The sequence below is a fragment of the Balaenoptera musculus genome, chromosome 16 (genome assembly GCF_009873245.2).
Source record: "Balaenoptera musculus isolate JJ_BM4_2016_0621 chromosome 16, mBalMus1.pri.v3, whole genome shotgun sequence".
Classification (NCBI taxonomy): domain Eukaryota; kingdom Metazoa; phylum Chordata; class Mammalia; order Artiodactyla; family Balaenopteridae; genus Balaenoptera; species Balaenoptera musculus.
The window spans coordinates 64,912,879-64,922,641 of record NC_045800.1 but is presented as its reverse complement, the minus strand read 5'-3'; the positions used below and the strand labels follow the sequence as shown (position 1 = coordinate 64,922,641).

Here is a 9,763-nt window from a genome sequence, read left to right as displayed (position 1 = left end):
TGCCCAGATGGTCTCAAGAAATACCCATGAACTGAACTGGATAATGGGTTTGGTCTCGTATTTACGTGATGAGATACGTCACTTACAAGGGTTATTATTTTTTTTCATAAATTTATTTTATTTTTGGCTGCGTCGGGTCTTCATTGCTGCTCGCAGGCTTTCTCTAGTTGGCGGCGAGCGGGGGCTGCTCTTCGTTGCGGTGCGCGGGCTTCTCACTGCAGTGGCTTCTTTTGTTGCGGAGCACGGGCTTCAGTAGTTGTGGCACACGGGCTTAGTTGCTCTGCGGCGTGTGGGACCTTCCTGAACCAGGGCTCGAACCCATGTCCCCTGCATTGGCAGGTGGGTTCTTAACCACTGTGCCACCAGGGGAAGCCCTTAGAGGGTTATTAATTCTCTCACTTTCTCCAGTTTGGAAGCTAGAATTGGTAAGTCAGAGAAGACACTTAGGCAAGACACTTGCAAGTTAAATGTTAGTGAAGCCTCAGATAAGAGGAGTGGGGGTGGGGTGCTGTCAGAGAAGGGCTGCTTGAACGTTGAGCTACAGAGTGTTTATAAATACTAGTGATAGTTTACTTTTCACCTTCCCCATCTTTGTGGGGGAGGGAGAGCTCTGTGGTTAGGCAGAAGAAGAGATTAAAAGAAAGATAAAATCAGGTGAAACAAAAAAGGAAAAATATAATTGGAGTGGCCCTGAATAACTCTCTGCAGTGTGTTTAAAATTGTCACTGTGAAATCAGGTCTTCCTTCTCTGCTACAAGTTTGACATGTCACTTATCTTTCTCTGTGGGCTTATGGGGCAAGCTAAGTTCAAGGTATACATTTCACTAAGGTCATGTTTTCAATCTTTCCAAAACTTCTTTTTTTTCTTGCAGTTTTCTAACAGGTTTTGAAATACTTGCCTGAAAACCCTCCTTGGACTATTGTGGATTCAGCTGAAAATCAGCATTGGGTATGGACTGAGGCTTAGATGCCGACCTCAGTTCCATCAGTACAGATCTGGGTAATTTAGTAAAATGTGGTTAGTACATAAGTGGTTAACAATAATAACCAATGACTTGTAATGCTTTGTACATTGTTTATGGATGAGTGTGAGTATACAAAATGGAATTGGGTCTTTTGAAAAATGACTTATTGTGAATCACAAACAAAACTGTCATCACAAATCACCAAAAATTCTTACACCTCAGACCTGGGAGTCCGTAATTATGATGCGGTCATTCTTTGTGTGTCCAATTGAAAACAAACCTATGAGGATATAATGAAAAGTTGTGGTTTGATAAGAGAAGCAAATGGATAAATGAATTAGGCTGTTTCCCTCCTATTTTCGAAGGTTGTAAAATACGTAAACTTGAACAGAGATAACAATGTTTATAAACATGCTTCTGAGCACTATTATCTAAAAGTCTGTCACTCAACATAGTAGGACAATTCCAACAGAGATGATAAACAGTAGTTGTCTTAATGGGCAGAAAGATGCCGGAGAAGGGGAAAAAAGCTTTTGAAATAGGATTGGGTTTTGAAGACTGAATTTAAGAAGCTACTTTTGGCAAATTTGGGTTGAGGAGGCGTTTTTGAAGTCCTTTAAAGCTATGCTCTTAGAATCTGCCCAGAGATTCAATATCATGTGCTCCTTAACCAGTCCAGGCCTTTGAAAAGCCCTTGGTGCTTATAGAGGCTTGGGAAAGGCTTGTAACCTCAGTTGACTACTTTGTTGTTGTTGTTGTTGTTGTTTTAACATCTTTATTGGAGTATAATTGCTTTACAATGGTGTGTTTCTGCTTTATAACAAAGTGAATCAGTTATACATATACATATATCCCCATATCTCTTCCCTCTTGCATATCCCTCCCTCCCACCCACCCTCCCTATCCCACCCCTCTAGGTGGTCACAAAGCACCGTGCTGATCTCCCTGTGCTATGCGGCTGCTTCCCACTAGCTAGCTATTTTACATTTGGTAGTGTATATATGTACATGCCACTCTCTCACTTCGTCCCAGCTTACCCTTCCCCCTCCCCGTGTCCTCAAGTCCATTCTCTGGTAGGTCTGTGTCTCTATTCCCGTCAGTGACTACTTTGAACTGCTATTTGACACACCTGTAAAGTACAGTGAAATTGATAATTCCCTGCTGGGAGATCGTTTTTTTTCAAGTGCTTGTAATTAGGTCGAGATCATATATATTTTTTAAAGTTCCTTAAGTAATTTGTAATGTTCACAAATTGACTTATTCTTTCCTCTTAACAGCTGCATTTTCATTTTCTTAGCATGTTTATCACTCATTGTTATTCTTTAAAAACTGATAAATAGATGTTGACCACATGTATTTAAAAGTAGTATATAATATAAATTCAAAACAAAGCTCACTTGGAAATAAGAACTTTCCCCTAAGCCACACTTCTGCACATTAACTTACCTCTAACTATATACATAAGCCAAGTAAGTGTAAGCCGTGTTTTAAAAATTAATTTTTGTCAAAGGAATATATACATAGCTTTAAAAACCAGAAACAAGCATTTTCAACTCTATTATCTATTTCTTCTAATATTTACCTCATTGACTCTGCATAATATACATCTCCTACTGTCTCTTGAGTCATCATTTTAAAGCATTAGCTACTGATTTCCTGTTATAGTAGGTGAGGATTTAGCTTTCTTAAATCACTCCTTTCATAAAAAAAAAAATCACTCCTTTCTTAAATCATTCCTTTTCTCCACTTCTCTTTTGATATAGCTATTATTCCTTTTTGTGGTTGTTAAATCAGTATTTTAAAATTATACTCATGACTTTTCTGCTACTTTCTAGGCAATTTCTCCAACTTTATCTTCTAACCTATTGAAAATTTAATTTTCTCTATGTTAGTTTTCATTTGTTAGAGCTCATTATTTGATAGCTCCTTTTTTCATTTTGAAAATAAGAGGAGTAACAAACAGTGTAATGTCTACATCTGAGAAGAGATTCAGATACACATTTGAAAAGAAAGAGAGTTATAGAATTCAGAAGAATAAAGGGGAGTATGGCAAAGTGGGAGAAAGAAGGTAAGACTTTTGTTGCTTATTATGAGAATGTTGGCATTCATTTTTTTTTTTAATTGAAGTATAGTTGATTTACAATGTTGTGTTAGTTTCAGGTGTACAGCAAAGTGATTCAGTTATGTATATATATGTGTGTGTGCCTGTGTATATTCTTTTTCAGATTCATTTCCCTTATAGGTTATTCTAAAATATCGAGTATAATTCCTTATGCTATACAGTATGTCCTTGTTGGTTATCTATTTTGTATATAGTAGTGTGTATATGTTAATCCCAAATTCCTAATTTATCCCTCCCCCCCTCCTTTCCCCTTTGGTAACCATAAGTTTGTTTTCTGTGTCTATGGGTCTATTTCTGTTTCGTACTTAAGTGCATTTGTAACATTTTTTTTTAGATTCTACATATAAGCGATATCATATGATTTGTCTTTCTCTGGCTTACTTCACTTAGTATGATAATCTCTAGGTCCATCCATGTTGCTGCAAATGGCATTATTTCATTCTTTTTTATGGTTGAGTAATATTCCATTGTATGTATTTACCACATCTTCTTCATCCATTCATCTGTCAGTGGACACTTAGGTTGCTTCCATGTTTTGACTATTGTAAACAGTGCTGCAATGAACATTGGGGTGCATGTATCTTTTCAAATTATAGTTTTCTCCAGATATATGCCCTGGAGTGGGATCCCTGGATCATATGGTAATTCTGTTTATAGTTTTTTAAGGAACCTCCATACTGTTCTCCATAGTGGCTGTACCAATTTACATTCCTACCAACAGTGTAGGAGGGTTCCTTTGAGAATATTGACATTCTAACAGCTGGCAGTCCTGAGTTCTCAGAAAGTAGATGCTTTCAGCGCTGGCCTTTTCTTGGAGGCTTTCAGCCACTAGAAGAGTCTACCTTGAGATGACAGAAGAAAAACCTCCCATGTTTTAGTCTCCTAAGTTCTGCACAGTGATTTAATTTCGTCACCACCTGATCCATATACTGTGACTTTTTACTCAATTTTATGTGCAAATTCACATAAATGATTTCCAGCTGAATTATCAATTCTGACTCCTGTTATTTAATTTTTAGTAATATTAGAACTCATGTATTTTCACATATTCTTTTAACTATAAATCTTGCCTTGATCTTAAAACTTTTTAGCTTCTCTTATTTTCCTCAGCTAATGCTCTTCTTCCCTTACCAACTTAATACATCATATTGTATTGTTACAGCAAAGTTTACAATGTGTGCATGTGTGTATTATCCTTATTCATTTACAGACAATCCTAGTACAACTGTATGTATTTCTCAGAGGCCATTATCTTATTAGTGGAATTTAAACCACTCAGAGCTAATTAAGAGTGCTGTAAAATGTAACCAGAGAATATGAATGTTTAATACAATCAAAAAATATTGGAAAATGTGTTAGAGAACACACCTTTAAATTATTCCCAGAAGTTTTATTAGGACGTTCCCTATAGATTCATATAAGTTTTATATCAGTTATGGCTCAAAGTTAAATTTCTCTTTTTGAGCTTAAAACTCTTGCTAGGAAAAAAGTACTGAATTTTTTTTTTAAGTGTCATATAGTTCCTCTCCCTCCCCCCTGCTCCCACCCTTGTTTTTAGTTATCCTCTTGTTCTTGTTTCATGGATACAATCAATATCTTATTTCCCTAAAGATATTATAGTTTTTGTTTTAAGTTTTTTTCTGTTTCCTACATTTTTTTTTTCTTGTTTGGTTTTTGCTTTTACCATTGGAAACTTTTCTTTAGTGTCTAGTAGTCTTAGGCTATGTTCATATTTAAAAGTGAGGAATTATGGGACTTGCCTGGTGGTCCAGTGGTTAAGACTCCATGCTTCCACTGCAGGGGGCATGGGTTCAATCCCTGGTTGGGGAACTAAGATCCCACATGCCTTGTAGTGTGGTCAAAAAAAAAAAAAAAAAGTGAGGAATTAAGCTAATAGGAAGCTCTGTTTACATGGGTAAGGCTTTTGGGTTTTGATGTAGGTTGATTGGATCATAAGCTGGCTTTTTTTTAAATTGAGAAATAATTGACATATAACAGTGTAATTTTAAGGTATGCAGTGTGTTTATATATTGTAATATGATTACTTCAGGAGCATTAGCTAATACCTTTATCATGTCACATATTTATCATTTCTTTTTATGTTAACAGTCGGTAAGATTTAGTCTCTTAGTAACTTTAAAGTTTATAATACAGTATTATTGACTATAATCACTATATTGTACCTTAGATCTCCAGAACTTATTTATTTACTAGTTACAAGTTTGCACCTTTAGTATAGCCCCAATTCCCCCATGCCCAGCCCTTGGTAACCGCATTCTACTCTCTGTTTTTACAAGTTCAGTTTTCTTAGATTCCACATATAAGTGAGATTATACAGTATTTGTCCTTCTCTGACTTACCTCACTTAGCATAATGCCTTTAAAGTCCATCTATGTTGTTCCAAATGGCAGGATTTCCTTCTTTCTCATGGCTAAATAATATTCCATTGTATATATATATATATACACCACATCTTCTTTATCCATTCAGCTGTTGACAGACACTTAGGTTGTTTCCATATCTTGGCTATTGTGAATAAAGATGCAGTGAACATGGGTATGCAGATATTGCTTTGAGATACTGATTTCAATTCCTTCGGATGTATACCCAGGAGCGGGATTGTTGGATCATATGGTACTTCAATTTTTAATTTTTTGAGGAACTGCCATATTGTTTTCCGTAATGGTCATCTCAATTTACAATCCCACCAACTGTGCACAAGGGTCTCCTTTTCTCCATATCCTCACCAATGTTGTTATCTCTTGTCTTCTTGATAAAAGCCATCCTAACAGGTGTGAAGTGAAATCTCACTGTGGTTTTGATTTGCATATCCCTGATGATTAGTGATGTTGACCATCTTTTCATATATTTGTTGGCCATTTATATGTCTTCTTTGGAAAAATGTCTATTCAGGTCCTTTGCCCATTTTTAATTGGATTATTTTCTTTATTTGCTGTTGAGTTGTATGAGTTCTTTATATATTTTAGATATTAGACCTTTATCAGATATATGGTTTGGGAATTCTCCCATTCTGTAGATTGTCTATTCAATTTATTGATGGTTTCCTTTGCTATGCAGAAGCTCTTTAGTTTAATGTAGTCCCACTTGTTTATTTTAGTTTTTGTTTCCTGTGTTTTGGTGACTTCTCTAGGAAATAACTGCCTGGACCAATGTCAAGGATCTTTTCCCCTGTGTTTTCTTCTGGGAGTTTTATGGCTTCAGGTCTTACATTTGAATCTTTGATTGATTTTGAGTTAATTTTTGTGAATGGTGTAGGATAAGTTTCATTCTTTTGCATGTGGATATCTAGTTTTCCTAGCACCATTTATTGAAGAAACTGTCCTTTCCCCATTGTGTATTCTTGGCACCCTTGTCAAAAATTAGCTGACTATATATATGGGGGTTTATGTTTGGACTCTCTGTTCTGTTCCACTGCTATGTGCCTGTTTTTATGCCAGTACCATACTGTTGTGTTTTTTTTTTAATAAATTTATTTTATTTATTTATTTTTGGCTGCAATGGGTCTTCGTTGCTGTGCGTGGGCTTTCTCTAGTTGTGGCGAGTGGGGGCTACTCTTCGTTGTGGTGCGTGGACTTCTCGTTGCGGTGGCTTCTCTTGTCGCGGAGCACGGGCTCTAGGCACGTGGGCTTCAGTAGTTGTGGCATGCGGGCTCAGTAGTTGTGGCTTGCAGTCTCTAGAGCACAGGCTCAGTAGTTGCGGCACACGGGCTTAGTCGCTCTGCAGCATGTGGGATCTTCCTGGACCAGGGCTCGAACCCATGTCCCTTGCATTGGCAGGCAGATTCTTAACCACTGCGCCATCAGGGAAGCCCCTACCATACTGTTGTGATTGCTAGCTTTGTAATACTGCTTGAAAGCAGGTATTGTAATGCCTCCAGCTTTGTTTTTCTTTCTTATGATTGCTTTGGCTAAATGGGGTATAAGCTGACTTTTTTAGTGTATGCCCCAAATATCAGCATCTGTAGGGTTTTTTGAAAATAAACTTAAACAAATTTTAGAGTAGTTTTATGTTTGCAAAGATAATACAAAAGAGTTCTCATATACCCCACACCCAGTTCCCCCTATTGTTAACATCTTACATTAGTGTGGTACATTTGTTATAATCAGTGAACCAAGACTGATACATTATTATTAACTAAAGTCCACAGATCATTTAGACTTCCTTAGTTTTTAACCTAATGTCCTTTTTCTGTTCCAGAGTCCTATCCAGGATACTTCATTACATTTAGTTGTCACGTCTCCTTGGACTCTTTTTGACTGTGACAGTTTCTCAGGCTTTCCTTGCTTTTGATGGCTTTGACAGCTTTGAGGAGGACTAGTCATGTATTCTACAGAATGCCCCTCAATTGGGATTTGTCTGATGTTTTTCTTAGGATTAGACTGGAGTTACGGGTTTTTGAGAGGAAGACCACAGAGGTAAAGTGCTATTCTTATCACACCATGTCAAAGGTACATACTATCAACATGACCTCCCTGTTGGTATTAACCTTGATCATCTGGCTGAGGTAGTGTTTATCAGGTTTCTCCACTGTAAAGTACTCTCCCCGGCCCCTCCCCACCGCCTTTCCATGCCGTATGCTTTGGAAAGAAGTCACTGTGCACAGCCCACACTTCAGGAGTGAGGGGTGTGTGCTCCACCTCCTTGGAGGTGGGGGGAGGTATCTACATAAATTATTTGGAGTCATTCTGCGTGGGAAATTTGTCTTTTCTCCCATATTTATTCATTCAATTTATTTATATTAGTATGGCTTGATGGGTATTTATTTTATACTTTGGGTTATAATCCAATAATACTTCATCTTGTTGCTCAAATTGTTCTAGCTTTGGTTATTGCAAGCTCTTTCAGTTGGTCTTGTGTCCCTTTGATATATCCTCATCATTTGTTTTTGTTGTTGTTACTGTGTTTTGTTTTTTTAGCATTCTTATTTTTTTTTGGCACTACAAGATGCCCAAGACTCATCTTGTATATACTCTGCCTAGTTCTAGAATCAGACATTTCTCCAAGGAGCCCTGGTTCTTTTTTTTTTTGCGGGGGGGGGGTGTGTGTGTGGTGAATGATACTAGAAACCAAGATCTGAGTGCTAGGTATTCTTGTTGCTGCTGGGTATCATTGCTTCCAGGGTCTCTCAGCTCACAGAGCAAGGAAATATATATGAGTATACCAACTTATGTACATATACATATCTACAAGTATCTATGTATATATGTATATCGTATGTGTGTGTATATATACAATATATCTATCCATCTGTATTTACATTAAGCTAATCGTGAGTTTACACTGATGGCCTCAACTCTAATCCAGAACCTGGATCATTCTAGCCTTCTCTACTAGCTTGTCTGTGGTCTCCCACTCTAGCAGTGAGAAAACTACCTCCCGCCATCCACCCTCCATTTACTTGATTGTCTAATTCCAGTATACATTCGGCCCTCTGTATCTGCAGACTTGAAAGTTGCGCATACACAGGGCCAACTATATTCATTGTACTACACTTTTTTACATAAGGGACTTGAGCATATGCGGATTTGGGTATCTGCAGGGGTTCCAGGAACCAATCCCCCACAGATACTGAGAGATGACTGTACACTTACAGTGATTTCAGAATTATTAAGCCATGCTCTTGGGAAAAACAGCTTTATCACCCAGAGTACTCACTCATTTCCAAAGTTACTCAGGTCAGCATCTTTTCTTCCCATCCCCTTCAGTGAGGCTATTTCTTACATTTGTAATACTGTTATATTGTCATTCCCATTGCATCCATGATATCCTGAATATTTTCTTAAATTCACATACATTAAATTCATTCTTTGTGCTATAAAGTTGTATGGGTTTTGACAAATGTATTGTCATATATTCACTGTTACAGCATCATACAGAATAGTTTCACTGCCCTAAAAACTTCTCGGTGCTTCACTTACTCAGCCCTCCTTTCCAAACCCCTGGCAACCACTGATCTGTTTACTGTCCCTATTGTTTTGCCTTTTCCTTATCTGAGGCCATATAGTTTTACCAGAGGAAAAACTGGATCCCCCAACTCCTCCCAATGAGGGAAGAAAGGGGTGTATACAGATAGATGTTTGCTGGTGAAAATTGGACAGAAAAAAGTGGTTTGGGGTCTCACTGTTGAATTTGAGGGTTTCATTTGATGGCCCTGTTTTCTGTCTTGTGCCTCACTACCACTTGGGTGCCTGATGGTCCCAAGTCCAGGGGCTGTTGGGTTCACTCTCTCCAAAGAATAAACACCTGTTCTCCTCTAGGGGTGGGGGTGGAGTGGTCACTCATTGCTCTAGGCAGAGGGCACACCTGGGGCCTAATTGCTTTTTTATATACACTTTTAGCCAATCTCTTTTTTTTTCAGCCTCTTGCTTTTCTGAAGTATCAAGGCCTTCGATTCCTGAGCATTTCTAGAGTTACAGATGTCATTGCTCGTTTCTTGGTGCAGTCACTCTCTGCAGGCACTGAGGTGTCAGTGTTTCCTCTGCTAAGCTGTTACTTCTCTGTCAGCTTTCTGTCTTCCAAAATTATGTTAAGCTCTCTTGTCCTTGTGGGTTTATGCCGCACTTATGTATTTTGCAAATACAGCTCTTAATGTACAGTTGTGATAAAAAATAATTGTGTGCGGTTGATTTCTTTCTTTTTTCCCCCCTTTTTTAAA

General features: G+C 37.8%; 1 protein-coding gene across 3 annotated transcripts in view; it reads left to right on the top strand.

Moving 5' to 3' along the window:
- The first annotated feature begins 351 nt into the window (after positions 1-351).
- HKDC1 (hexokinase domain containing 1) overlaps positions 352-9,763 on the top strand; it is a 68,918-nt gene continuing 59,506 nt past the window's right edge. For 2 of the 3 annotated variants that reach the window (XR_005016919.1, XM_036829628.1), the window contains exon 1: positions 2,806-3,033. The gene's annotated coding sequence lies outside the window, so the exon portion shown is untranslated. Of the gene's footprint in view, positions 950-2,805; positions 3,034-9,763 lie in introns of those variants that run through there. The other variant, XM_036829627.1, reaches the window with a different exon arrangement.